The 13,874-nt window shown below is 45.5% G+C and overlaps 1 non-coding gene across 1 annotated transcript; it reads right to left on the bottom strand.

Annotated features, from left to right (window-relative positions):
* Positions 1-13,114: 13,114 nt before the first annotated feature.
* On the bottom strand, positions 13,115-13,188 carry trnan-guu (transfer RNA asparagine (anticodon GUU)). The gene has a single exon. It is a non-coding gene; the product is annotated as a tRNA-Asn (tRNA).
* Positions 13,189-13,874: the final 686 nt, after the last annotated feature.

Raw genomic sequence — 13,874 nt, 5'->3', positions numbered from 1 at the left:
CAGAGTAATGTATCTAAGCTTGTTGATGATGCAAAGCTCAATGGAAAGGTAAGCTGTGGGGAGGATGTAGAGAGGCTGCAAAGAAATATAGACAGGTTAAATGAGTGGGCAACAAGATGGAAAATGGGGTATAATGTAGGGAAGTGTGAAGTTGTTCACTTTGGTTGTAAAAATAGAAAAGCAGAATATTTTTTAAAAGGTGTGGAACTGGTAAGTGTTGATGTTCTGAGAGACTTGGGGTACTCGTACAAGGAATGCACAAAGTTAACATGCAGGTGCAGCAGGCTATTAGGAAGGCAAATGGCATGTTGGCCTTTATTGCAAGGGGATTGGAGTGCAGGAATAAAGAAGTCTTAATAAAATTGTACCGGGCTTTGGAGAGACCACACCTGGTGTGCAGTTTTGGTCTCCACGTTTAAGAAAGGATATACTTGCACTGGAGGCAGTGCAGTGGAGATTTATTAAATTGGTCCCTGGGATGAGGGGGTTGTCCTATGATGAGAGGCTGAGTAAATTGGGCCGATATTCTCTGTAGTTTAGAAGAATGAGAGGCGATCTAATTGAGACATATAAGATTCTGAAAGGGCTCAATAGGGTAGAAGCTGAGAGATTGTTCCCACTGGTCAGGGAATCTAGAACACGGGGATACAGTCTCAGGCGGTGCAGTGGTTAGCACCGCAGCCTCACAGCTCTGGGGACCCGAGTTCAATTTTGTTTATTTGTTTAGAGATACAGCACTGAAACAGGCCCTTCGGCCCACCGAGTCTGTGCCGACCATCAACCACCCATTTATACTAATCCTACACTAATCCCATATTCCTACCACATCCCCACCTGTCCCTATATTTCCCTACCATCTACCTATACTAGGGGAAATATTTTATAATGGCCAATTTACCTACCAACCTGCAAGTCTTTTGGCGTGTGGGAGGAAACCGGAGCACCCGGAGGAAACCCTGGGTACTGCCTGTGCAGAGTTTGCAAGTTCTCCCTGTGACAGCTTGGGTTTTTGCCGGGTGCTCCGGTTTCCTCCCACCACCAAAGACTTGCAGGTGATTGGTAAATTGACCATTGTAAATTGCCTCAAGTGTAGGTAGGTGGTAGGGAATATGGGATTACTGTAGGATTAGTATAAATGGGTGGTTGTTGGTCGGCACAGACTCGGTGGGCCGAAGGGGCTGTTTTAGTGCTGTATCTCTAAATAATAAATAAAAATAAGTCAAGGGGCCAATCATTCAGGACTGAGATGAGGAGAAATTACTTCATTCCAGGGTTGTGAATCTTTGGAATTCTCTACCCCACAGGGTTGTGGATGCTCCATCATTCAATACATTTAAGGCTGGGATAGATAGATTTTTCATCTCGCAGGGAATCAAGGGATATGGGAAGCGGGCAGGAAAGTGGAATTGCAGCCCAAGATCAGCCATGATCGTATTGAATGGCAGAGCAGGCTTGATGGACCATATGATCTACTTCTGCTCCTATTTCTTGTGTTTTGAGACGTCCTGATGTCATGAAAGGAGCTACAAAAACACAAGTCTTTCTTTAACAGAGGAGAAAAGGCCCAAAAATGGAACAGTCAACAGCAGCATTTCAATTAGTCTCCTCTTTTCCTGGAAACAATTACTTCACACACTGTGTGTTGGAAAGAACGCTGATTTATTTGATATTTATCCAGAATATTAAACTCCAGCCCAGTTATAGGGATTATTAACATCAGCAAAACAAACACCAACTGTCAGAATGAACATGGTTCAGTCCAGGATGTGATTAACAGCAGCAACTGCAGTCACTTGTGAAGTCGCTGGTGTCTCAGCAGGTTGTTTGACTGAATAAATCCCTTCCCACAGACGGAACAGGTGAACAGCCTCTCCCCAGTGTGAGTGTATTGGTGTCTTATCAGATGTTTTCTACTTTTAAATCTCTTCTCACAGTCAGAACAGTTAAATGGTCTCTCCCCAGTGTGAACTCGCTGGTGTGTCAGCAGGTAGGATGACTGAATGATTCCCTTCCCACACACTCAGCATGTAAATGGCCTCTTCCCAGTGTGAGTGCGTTGCTGTCTCCGAAGATCTTTTCCACTTTTAAAGCTCTTCTCACAGTCAGAACATTTAAAAGGTCTCCGATCAGTGTGAACAAGTTGATGTGTTAGCAGAGAGGATAACTGAGTGAATCCTTTCCTACACTCGGGGCAGGTGAATGGCCCGTGTGGGCTCGCTGGTGTTTCAGCAGGTGGGGTGGATGAGTGAATCTCTTCCCACAGCCAGAGCAAGTAAATGGCCTCTCCCCAGTGTGAGTGTGTTAGTGTGTCAGGGGTGGGACAACTGAGTAAATCCCTTCCCACACTCGGAGCAGGTGAACGGCCTCTCCCCAGTGTGACTGCGTCGATGAGTTTCCAGCTGGGATGGGGAATTGAATCCCTTCCCAAAGTCCTTGTATTTCCGCGGTTTCTCCATGGTGTGGGTGTCCTTCTCTCTCTCTCCAGGTTGGATGCTCAATTGAAGCCTTGTTCACACATAGAACACGTGTACAGCTTCTCCCTCTTGTGAATGGTGCAATGTTTTTTTCAGGCTGTGTAACTGGTTAAAGCTCTTTCCACAGTCAGTGCATTGGAACACTCTCACTCGGGTGTGTGTGTCTCGGTGTTTTTCCAGTCACACTGATGTTTGAAATCTTTTCCCACAGACAGAACAAACAGAGATCTGATATTCAGATCCCGATGATCTTGATTTGCTGCTTGGTTTGTGTTTCCCGTCATTAAATCCTCCCCTTCTAATCCCCTGTAAAAGGAGTTTACAAAAGCCATCACTGTCAGTCCAGGATAGAAATTCCCAACATTCTCTCCTCCTGCTTCCTGGCCCAGGATGGCCGCGCATGCGCCCTGCTGCACATTGTCCCCTATAAAGATGGCGGCTGTTAACCTGGGCCTGTCACTGGCAGTAGACCCACAGCTGCTGCCCCGCTTGGTGCGAACGTGGGACCGGGAGCTTCTTATTCTGGGTTTGAGGTCTACACCAGGGTTTTGTAAACCGGATAATGTTCCATTTTATACTGGGGCTGCACTCGGTGTATATATACATATTTTTATTCATTCAGGGATGTGGGCCTCGCTGGCTAGGCCAGCATTTATTGTCCATCCCTAATTGCCCTTGAGAAGGTGGTGGTGAACTGCTTTCTTGAACCGATGCAGTCCATTTGGGGTAGGTATACCCACAGTGCTGTTAGGAAGGGAGTACATATCAATGGGGGCCAAATGTAGTGTTTCCAAGTTTTTGGATGAAACAAAACTAGGTGGGAATGTGTGTTGTGAGGAAGATGCAAAGCAACTTCAAGGGGATTTGGAAAGACTTCGTGAGTGGGCAAGAATGTGACAAATGGCAAATAATGTGGAAAAATGTGAGGTTATCCAATTTGCTGGGAAGAATAGATGTGCAGAGTATTTCTTAAATGGTAAAAGATTAGAAAGCGTAGATGTACAAAGGGGCATGGGTGTCCTTGTCCATAACTCACTGAAAGCTAACATGCAGGTGCAGCAAGCAATTAGGAAGACTAATGGTATGTTAGCTTTTATCGCAAGAGGATTTGAGTACAGGAGTAGTGAAGTCTTGCTTCAATTGTATAGAAACTTGGTTAGACTGCACCTGAAGTACTGTGTGCAGTTTCGGTCCCCTTACCTTAGGAAGTATATTATTGCCACAGAGGGAGTGCAATGAAGGTTCACCAGACTTGTTCCCGGGATGGCGGGACTGTCCTATGAAGAGAGCTTGGGGAAGCTGGGCCTGTATTTTCTAGAGTTTCAAAGAATGAGAGGTGATCTCAGTGAAACCTACAAAATACTTAAAGGGTTAGACAGGGTAGATGCGGCTAAGATGTTTCCCCTGGTTGGGGAGTCTAGAACCAGGGACACAATTTCAAAATAAGGGGGAAGCCACTTCGGACAGAGATGAGGAGAAATTTCTTTACTCAGAGGGCTGTGAATCTTTGGAATTCTCTACCCCAGTGGGCTGTGGAAGCTCAGTCATTGGGTATGTTTAAAGCAGAGATTGACAGATTTCTAAATACAAATGACATAAGGGGGTATGAGGATAGTGTGGGATAGAGACATTTAAGTGGATGATCAGCCATGATCAGATTGAGTGGCGGGGCAGGCTCGATGGGCTGAATGGCCTACTCCGGCTCCTATGTTCCGATACTGGTGAGAGCAAAAGCAGATTCAGTGACTGCTTTGTGGAACACCTCTGTTCAGTTCCGAAGCTTGACCCTGAACTTCTGGTCGCCTGTCATCTTAATTGTCTGTTCCGCTCCTTCTCAGCCTCAGCCTCCTACACTGTTCTCATGAAGCTTAACAGAAGCTCGAGGAACAGCAGCTCATCTTTCAATTCGGCACTTCAGTCTTCTGGACTCAACACTGAGTTCAACAATTTCAGATCATTTCAGTTACAATTCTGTGAGATGTAAACAATAACCCCAGCACTTAGCAGCACCTTTAGGAAAGATGGTGAGAAACCCCCTATGTGCAGAGTGAGAATAAAATTGTCTGCAAATCCTCCACTTCTAATACCATGTAAAAGAAGTTTACGAAATTCATCACTGTCAGCCGGAACGGGACCAACATCCTTGCTGGGAGGTTTGCTAGTGCTGTTTTGGGGGTGGGGGTGGGAGCGGGGTTTAAACTAATTTGGCAGGGGGATGGGATACAGAGTGGAGGTACAGTAGTGGGTGATGCACAGCGAAATATAGAAGAGAAACTGAGTCAGTCTGGAAGGCAGAGCAAATATAGACCTGTTAAGGCACAAGCGAATAATGCAAGGCTGGATTGCATCTATTTAAATGCAAGGATTCTTACAAGTAAGGCAGATGAATTGAGGGCGTAGAATATGATATTATCGCTATCACAGAGACATGGCTGAGGGAAGGGCAGGACTGGCAGCTCAATATTCCAGGGTATAGAATCTTTAGGCAGGGTGTGGAGGTGGGGGGGCGGGGGGAGCGTGTTAAAGAGGAGGTGGCATTGCACTATTGATCAAGGAGTCAATTACTGCAGGAAGGAGGGATGATATCTTAGAAAGTGCCTCAAATGAGGCCATATGGGTAGAACTTAAAAACAAAAAAGGGGCAGTCACTTGGCTGAGCATTTATTACAGGCCTCCAGATAGACAGGGAGAGATAGAGGAGCAGATATATAGGCAAATCTCAGAGAGGTGTAAAAATAATAGGGTGGTAATAGGGGATTTCAACTACCCCAATATTAACTGGGATAGTCTCAGTGCAAAAGGCTTAAAGGGGGCGGAATTCTTAAAGTGCATACAGGAGAGCTTTTTGAGCCAGCACTTAGAAAGTCTTACAAGAGAAGGGGCGTTCCTGGACCTAATCCTAGGAAATGAAGCTGGACAAGTGGTAGAAGTGTCAGTGGGGTAGCATTTCGGGGATAGTGACCATAACTCTGAGATTTAAGGTAGTTATGGAAAAGGACAAAGATGGACTGGAAATAAAGGTACTGAATTGGGGGAAGGCTGATTTCAATATGATGAAACAGGATCGGGCCAAACTGGACTGGGAGAAGTTACTTGTAGGAAAATCTACATCAGACCAGTGGAGGTCAATCAAAAAGATCTAGTGAGAGTTCAGGGCCAACATGCTCCCATAAAGATGAAGGGTAGGACCAACAAGTCCAGGGAACCCTGGATGTCAACGGATATAGAGGATGGGATACGGAAAAAGAAGGAAGTTTATGGTAGATTCAGGGGGCTGAAAACAGCGGAGGTCCTAGAGGAGTATAGAAAATGTAGGGGGTACTTAAAAAAGTAATTAGGAGAGCGAAGAGGGGGCATGAAAAAACACTGGCAGGCAAGATAAAGGAAAATCCCAAGGCGTTTTATAAGTATATTAAGGGCAAGAGAATAACCAGGGAAAGAATCAGGCCCATTAAGGACCAAAGTGGCAATCTGTATGTGGAGCCGGAGGACGTAGATGAGGTTTTAAATGATTATTTTTTTTATCTGTGTTCACTATGGAGAAGGACAATGTAGGTGTAGAGATCAGGGAGGGGGACTGTGAGGTATTAACGGCTTTAGTGGGCTTAAAAGTGGATAAATCCCCAGGCCCATATGAGATGTATCCCAGGCTGTTATATGAGGCAAGGGAGGAGATAGCAGGGGCTCTGACACAAATTTTCAAATCCTCTTTGGCCACAGGAGAAGTACCAGAGGTGCAGAGGACAGTGAATGTGGTACCATTATTCAAAAAGGGTAGCAGGGATAAAGCAGATACTTACAGGCCGGTGAGTCTAACATCAGTGGCAGGGAAACTATTGGAAAACAAAGAACAAAGAACAAAGAAAATTACAGCACAGGAACAGGCCCTTCGGCCCTCCAAGCCTGCGCCGATCCAGATCCTCTACCTAAACCTGTCGCCTATTTTCTAAGGGTCTGTATCTCTTCGCTTCCTGCCCATTCATGTATCTGTCTACATACATCTTAAAAGACGCCATCGTGCCCGCATCTACCACCTCCGCTGGCAACGCGTTCCAGGCACCCACGACCCTCTGCGTAAAGAACTTTCCACGCATATCCCCCCTAAACTTTTCCCCTTTCACTTTGAACTCGTGTCCTCCAGTAATTGAATCCCCCACTCTGGGAAAAAGCCTCTTGCTATCCACCCTGTCTATACCTCTCATGATTTTGTACACCTCAATCAGGTCCCCCCTCAACCTCCGTCTTTCTAATGAAAATAATCCTAATCTACTCAACCTCTCTTCATAGCTAGCGCCCTCCATACCAGGCAACATCCTGGTGAACCTCCTCTGCACCCTCTCCAAAGCATCCACATCCTTTTGGTAATGTGGCGACCAGAACTGCACGCAGTATTCCAAATGTGGCCGAACCAAAGTCCTATACAACTGTAACATGACCTGCCAACTCTTGTACTCAATACCCCGTCCGATGAAGGAAAGCATGCCATATGCCTTCTTGACCACTCTATTTACCTGCGTTGCCACCTTCAGGTAACAGTGGACCTGAACACCCAAATCTCTCTGGACATCAATTTTCCCCAGGACTTTTCATTCTGAGGGACAGGATTAATCTCCACTTGAGAGGCAGGGATGAATCGGGGATAGTCAGCATGGCTTTGTTAACTAACTTGATTGAATTTTTCGAGGAGGTGACTCGATGTGTAGATGAGGATAAAGCAGTTGATGTAGTCTATATGGACTTCAGTAAGGCTTTTGATAAGGTCTCGCATGGGAGATTAGTTAAGAAGGTAAGAGCCCATGGGATCCAGGGCAATTTGGCAAATTGGATCCAAAATTGGCTTGGTGGCAGGAGGCAGAGGGTAATGGTCAAGGGTTGTTTTTGCGATTGGAGGCCTGTGACCAGTGGTGTACCACAGGGATCGGTGCTGGGCCCCTTGCTATTTGTAGTGTACATTAGTGATTTAGACATGAATATAGTAGGTATGATCAGTAAGTTCGCAGATGACACGAAAATTGGTGGTGTCGTAAATGATGAGGAGGAAAGCCTTAGATTACAGGATGATATAGATGGGCTGGTAAGATGGGCAGAGCAGTGGCAAATAGAATTTAATCCTGAGAAGTGTGAGGTGATGCATTATGGGAGGACTAACAAGGCAAGGGAATATACAATGGATGGTAGGACCCTAGAAGTACAGGGGGTCAGAGGGACCTTGGTGTACTTGTCCATAGATCACTGAAGGCAGCAGCACAGGTAGATAAGGTGGTTAGGAAGGCATATGGAATACTTGCCTTTATTAGCCGAGGCATAGAATATAAGAGCAGGGAGGTTATGATGGAGCTGTATAAAACGATAGTTAGGCCACAGTTGAAGTACTGTGTACAGTTCTGGTCGCCATACTATAGGAAGGATATGATTGCACTGGAGAGGGTGCAGAGGCGATTCACCAGGATGTTGCCTGGGCTGGAGCATTTCAGCTATGAAGAGAGACTGGACAGACTAGGGTCGTTTTCCTTAGAGCAGAAAAGGCTGAGTGCAGTCCTTGATAGACGTATACAAAATTATGAGGGGCATAGATAGGGTAGATAGGAAGAAACTTTTTCCCTTAGCGGAGGTGTTGATAACCAGGGGGCATGATTTAAGGTAAGGGGCAGGAGGTTTAGAGGAGATTTAAGGTTTAAAAAAATTTCACCCAGAGGGTGGTTGGAATCTGGAACACACTGCCTGAAGGGATGGTCGAGACAGGAACCCTCACAACACTTAAGAAGTATTTAGATGAACACTTGAAACACCATAGCATACAAGGCTATGGGCCAAGTGCTGGAAAATGGGATTAGAATAGTTAGGTGCTTGATCGCTGGCACAGACACGATGGGCCTGTTTCTGTGCTGTAAAGCTCTATGACTATGAGTATCAGCACCTTCAGGAGAAACGATGGGAAACCCATTGCGTGCAGAGTGAGCATAAAATCATTGTCTCAAATCCTCCCCCTTCTAAAACCCTGTAAAAGGAGTTTACAAAAGCCATCACTGTCAGTACAGGATAGAAATTCTGAACAGACAATTCTAGTTTCTATGGAACATTTTTTCCTCTCGTTCCCCCAAAGCTGTAAATCCCCGTCCCACACACTCTCCCTCCTCCCTGTGCTGAAATCCAAACCTATTGCACCATTTCTTTCCTCCACTGCCAGTTTTCCCCCTCCCTCTACTCTGACTGGGTTCAGTTCTCCAGCCCCTGTGTTGCAGAGTGAGAATCAAATCAATGAGTCAATGATTTTCTCTCCTGGTCACTGGGACCCTGAAGCCCCGCCCACTATGTGTCGTCACCAAGCTGTTCGCGCATGCGTTCTGATTCCCGCTCAACCATTATGGTGGCTCTTGGCTTGGGCTCTGTTCCCGGGAAAAAGCCTTGGAACTGCAAACGCCGGATCTGGAGGTTCTTATTCGGGACATGCAACCTACACCAAGTGTTTCTAAAGCCTCCCCGCCCACCCGCCGGCCCATTCCTCTGTTGCGCCCCTCTAACTCTCACCCACTACAAAAAGCGTCCCCATCACTGGTCACAGCTCCGATCAAAGTGACATTCGGCATGCTCCACATTCATTCCCGCACTGCGCCTGCGTTTTGCTCCCTTGTGCAGTGAATAGGGCACATTCATTTTCGCTGAGAATGCTGGGTAACAGATACCCCCATGGTGTTGGAAAAGAATTCTCTGCGAGCCTCTTGAGATGAAATTTATGAAAAATTCGCACAGAAACTCTCAAGTTCAAGGACCCTCTGCCATGCTCAATTCCCGGATGTGATTAATGACAGCAGAATCCAATCCTGAAGTTCACAGGTGAACTCACTGGTGTCTCAGCAATTGGGGTTAATTTATTTCCAGACACAGAATATTTAAACAACATCTCTCCAGTGCGAGAATTCGCTGATCATGCATCAGCTACTTTGAAATTTTGAAGATTTTCCCACAGTCAGTGTTAAAGCAACTCTTCTAATGTGGAAAACACTCCCAAGAAAGGCACAACACAGGTTAGATACAGTGTAAAGCTACACTGTCCCATCAAAGACGGAGAGAGAGGGAGGCAGAGAAAGAGAGGGATCAAAGAGAGAGGGGGCAGAGAGACAGGGGTGATGGAGAAACAGAGAGTGAGAGGGATAGAGACGGGGGACAGAGCGGGGGGTGTCTGAGAGGGAGACAGAGAGAGTGAGAGGGCACAGACAGAGGGAGCAAAGAGAGAGGGGGGGGGTACGGAGAAACAGAGAGAGAGGGGGACACAGAGAGAGACAGGGGACAGAGAGAAAGAGAGAGAGAGACGGGGGACAGGGAGAAAAAGGGGCAGAGTAAAACAGGGGGGCAGAGAGGGGAGACGCAGAGAGGGGAGATGCAGGGAGGGGTGTAAAACAACAGAGGGTGGGAATAACGCAGAGAGGGGGGACACAAGGAGAGAGAGCAACAGAGAGAGAGAAGAAAGAGCGATCAAAATCACTCCTGACAGTGTGCATCCAAACATTGACTACTTGTGCAAGCAGAAAAATGCCAGGTACCTCACTAAATCAGTGCCCAACATAGTGACGAGAAAGTAAATAAATCAATTAATCTTCTCATTTAAAGGTTCTTTCCAAAAATGCACATTGTTGTTGTTTTGCTTCATAGTAAGATACATTTTTCATGCCTTTATTTTTCCAAAACTGTCTCACCGACGCTCCTATGTAATTAATATTCAGCTTTTTAACCTACAAGAGCACTGTCACAGTCTGTTTATTTGACAAATAAAATCTAAAGGGGTTAAAACCCTAATAACAAAAACATTTGCTCTGGCCAGATGGGAGTTGAACTGTATAGACCTGCCCAGTGGTGCTAGTTCCTGGGTATCCCCATTCTATAGTTCCAGGTCCTGAGTATCCATGTCCAGCAGTGCAAATCCTTGTGTATACCTGCGCCCTCCCCCCCCCCCCCCCCCCCCCCAGTGCTAGTTCCTGGGTATCCCTGTCCCCCAGTGCTAGTTCCTGGGTATCCCTGTCCCCCAGTGCTAGTTCCTGGGTATCCCTGTCCCCCAGTGCTAGTCCCTGGGTATCCCTGTCCAGCTTCTCTTGTCAGAGCTGAAACATGTTGAATTTGTCTGTGAATTTCACATCCTGGGAACATGATTTTAAGAATGTGTGGTTGAGATGACGTGAAATCCACTTTCCAAACAAAACTCGCCCCATTGACAGGATTAGAATGTTGTTTCCCGGAGGTGGAGGGCGGCCGGTTTCCATCTAAATGGATCCTAATGAGAGTGATCTGATTCCAAAGATCCAGGGAAGGAAATTTGGAAACTCATTCGGGAGTTTAATGTCTTTATAACGGATATTTTTCCCATGTGATTTGTGTGATTTGGAACGGTGTAATGTTTGGTAGAGTGAGTGAGTGCAGAGGATTCAGGATTGGGTGGCACAGTGGCGCAGTGGTTAGCACTGCAGCCTCACAGCTCCAGCAACCCATGTTCAGTTCTGGGTACTGTTTGTGCAGAGTTTGCAAGTTCTCCCTGTGACCACATGAGTTTCTGCCGGGTACTCCAGTTTCCTCCCACAGCCAAAAAACCTGCAGGTTGATAGATAAATTGACCATTGCCCCCAGAGTAGGTAGGTGGTAGGAGAATGGTGGGGATGTGGTAGGGAATATGGGATTAATATAGGACTAGTATAAATGGGTGGTTGTTGGTTGGCACAGACTCAAAGGGCCTCTCTCAGTGCTGTATCTCTTTTTTTTTAGATTTTAAGATACAGCACTGAAACAGGCCCTTCGGCTCACCAAGTCTGTGCCGACCATTAACCACCCATTTATACTAATCCTACACTAATCCCATATTCCTACCACATCCTCACATGTCCCTATACATCCTCACCTGTCCCTATATTCCCCTACCACCTACCTATACTAGGGGCAATTTATAATGGCCAATTTACCTATCAACCTGCAAGTCTTTTGGCTGTGGGAGGAAACCGGAGCACCCAGTTTAGAGCACACTCTAAATAAATTTCACCTTCTTCCTCAACACTTTCTCTGAGCTGAGGCCAAGTGATTAAATGTTTATGTAGTGTGTCGGATATCAGCTTCACCTGACATGGGAAAGGTCCCTGGTTGCTTGGGAAGCATTTTTTTCAGTGTGCGACAGGACATTGTTGATTTGTCAACCCTGATGAAAACAATTGCCCTTCATTAAACCACTTAGTAAGAATTACTGCCTTAGCCGGGAATCGGACCCGGGTTGCAGTGGTGAACGCGCGCCAAATCCTAACCACTAGACAACCAAGAAACAGCTGGTGAAAATGTTGTGACCATTGAAGATATTGGTATTAATTTGGACCTAACTTTGATTTTTTGGTGCTGGATGTATATCCACTTAGTGACCCTGCTGCTTACAGATCGATTTCCATCTGCCCGTGTTCGTCGTTCACTGTTTTGGCTCAATCTGTCTTCATTTGGAAAGTATTTTCTGCCTATTTATTTCTCTTACTTTTCATTTACACCTAAATACACAACACAAATGCACACAAATAGCACACACAGACACACATCTTTATTCAGAACCAGCACACTCAGACATCCACAATACAAGTATCACAGTAACAATTATCAATATTTATATATTTAGAACCTAATGTATATCATAAAAATAAAAGTCAGTTTACAACTGACACACATACAAAGCATCACACTCATAATATAAACACTCACAGTTTATACAGAAACATGACAGCCACATACACACACTCAGAGTTTCAATGGTCACACGTCTTGTTTGAAGTTCTGGGAAAAGTCTGCACACCACAAGTTGAAATAGTTTTTCACAAGCTGCCCCGTCCTGTTGTGTATTTGGAGCAGTTTCCTACATTCATAGCGGTGATTCTGAGTGATGATTCTGGGACTCGGTGTGTGGAATTGGATTTGAAAGCTAAAGGGAATTCCCTGCTCAGTGTTCAGCTCTCAGTGACAATTCCACAGCCGCTTTCATCACCTGTTAGCAGCGAGACTGGAACAAATACAGCCAGGGACTCTGAGTTTACATCAACAGAGATGGAGTTATTTGATGCAGGTAAAACATCATTAAAATGGTCCACCGTGTTCAGAATTGTTTTCCTTCATAACAGCTGTACAATAGCCCCATATTGTGCATTCACAGAATCAGTTTGAATTTGTTCCTTTTAAGGCAATAACTTAATTTATTTATTTATTTAGAGATACAGCACTGAAACAGGCCCTTCGGCCCATCGAGTCTGTGCCGACCATCAACCACCCATTTATACTAATCCAACACTAGTCCCATATTCCTACCACATCCCCACCTGTCCTTATATTCCCCTACCACCTACCTATACTAGGGGAAATTTATAATTGCCAATTTACCTATCAACCTGCAAGTCTTTTAGTGGTGGGAGGAAACCGGAGCACCCGGCGAAAACTCACGCAGACACAGGGAGATATTTCTAATGGTTTTCTATGTAGAGACAAGGTGCATTTGTTTATTTGTTGTTTTTTTCCTCACTTTATTTGAAGTTAATACTCTTGATAGCATTTCAGCGCGAACTGACTGGATAGAAGCAGAGCAACAAGCTAAAACTGTGGGGCAATGAAGGGGAATTAAAAACTGCACAAATCACCGTCCCTGGGTGGGCTCGAACCACCAACCTTTCGGTTAACAGCCGAACGCGCTAGCCAATTGCGCCACAGAGACAGATATATACACCATTTACAAAAGACTTCAAAGCAGTATGTCAGCGAATTAAAGTGTTAGTTACTGTGACCTGTATAATCTTGGCAGAGACGAGCTTCCCCAGGCCAACGCTGCGGGACAATTCCTGGGGGTTGCTGCCATCTGGTGGAATAAAGCAGAATTTCTCCCCATCAATTTTTCAATCGGAGAGCTATTTACGAATTTCTTTTGCAAGACCTTCAGAAGGCGACAACACCAAAACTTTTGTGGCAATTAAATAGTTGTATTTAGCACAAAATAGTGCATATTTAACAATGCCAGACTGCTAACAAAAAATCTTCCGAAGAATGGTCACTGACCCGAAAAGTTAACTCTGCTTCTCTTTCCACAGATGCTGCCAGACCTGCTGAGTGGTTCCAGCATTTCTTGTTTTTATTTCAGATTTCCAGCAACCGCAGTATTTTGCTTTCATGACAAAAAATCTTACCAGCTCCGAAAACCATTGTCGATTGTTGTAAGGAGATGGTTGAGGGAGATTTAACTGAGGTGCATCAAATTACAAAGGGGCCGATACAGAGTGGATCGGAAGGATCTGTTACCATGGGGCATAGAATTAATGTAATTGGTGGAAGGATTAGAGGGGAATTGAAAAATAGTTTCACACAGAGGGTGGTGGGGGTCTGCAACTCACTGCCTGGTAGAGACAG

Source organism: Heterodontus francisci, chromosome 34, assembly GCF_036365525.1.
Source record: "Heterodontus francisci isolate sHetFra1 chromosome 34, sHetFra1.hap1, whole genome shotgun sequence".
Classification (NCBI taxonomy): domain Eukaryota; kingdom Metazoa; phylum Chordata; class Chondrichthyes; order Heterodontiformes; family Heterodontidae; genus Heterodontus; species Heterodontus francisci.
The sequence above is the reverse complement of the archived record's forward strand: the minus strand, read 5'-3'. Positions and strand labels throughout refer to the sequence as shown.